Below are 723 nucleotides of genomic sequence, written 5' to 3'. Positions count from 1 at the left end.
CATTTCATATGCAGGGGAATCAAAAGCTTAGTTAATCATTTAGAAAATATACATACAAATTTACAAAGTAAATCCAAGCAGACATACAAACAAAGCAATGAGATACATATACAGAAATTTGCAGAAAATGTCCCCCCCCCCCCCCAAACTAGAAGGAACTGATATAGTCCAACCTTAAATTAGCTATTGAAAACAAAATAACATTCCCACATGGATACCCCTGGCAAGTCACTCTCCCCTGAGGTCACTCTCCCTGGGGGCTCTGTCCAGGTGACATAGGGGAGCACAAGGATCTGCCCTGTAATGTACAGTTCCTTTTCACGATGTTGGACAGAAAACCAGGCCTTGAGTCTGCACCTGCTTATTCCTACAACTTCTCAGAGTCCTGTGGACAGTGACTGAGGTGATAAACCAGGTAGAAAACTTCTAGTAAAAAAAACAAACAAAAAAATGAAAAAAGTAAAAAACAAAAAACAAAGAAAAAAACAAAGAAAAACAGCAGCAGACAAAACTAAAACAAAGAAAGCAACTCTATTTTTATATTTCCCAGTATTATAAAAACATAAGGCATATGTATTATTTGTTGAGTCTGATACTAGCCATTACAATTAAAAATATATAAAGCCATCCTCATGTCACATTAGGACCAGGCTCTTGCCTTTCTCTTTGGTTACCATCTGGAGTCATTGGTAACTTTCCTTGCAGATCCAATTTATCTGGCCC

At 37.6% G+C, this 723-nt stretch overlaps 1 pseudogene; it reads left to right on the top strand.

The window, feature by feature from the left end:
* The first annotated feature begins 205 nt into the window (after window positions 1-205).
* On the top strand, window positions 206-428 carry LOC118713822 (annotated as a pseudogene).
* The last annotated feature ends 295 nt before the right edge of the window (window positions 429-723 follow it).

The sequence above is a fragment of the Pipistrellus kuhlii genome, unplaced genomic scaffold (genome assembly GCF_014108245.1).
Source record: "Pipistrellus kuhlii isolate mPipKuh1 unplaced genomic scaffold, mPipKuh1.p scaffold_m20_p_9, whole genome shotgun sequence".
Classification (NCBI taxonomy): Eukaryota; Metazoa; Chordata; class Mammalia; order Chiroptera; family Vespertilionidae; genus Pipistrellus; species Pipistrellus kuhlii.
The sequence above is the reverse complement of the archived record's forward strand: the minus strand, read 5'-3'. Positions and strand labels throughout refer to the sequence as shown.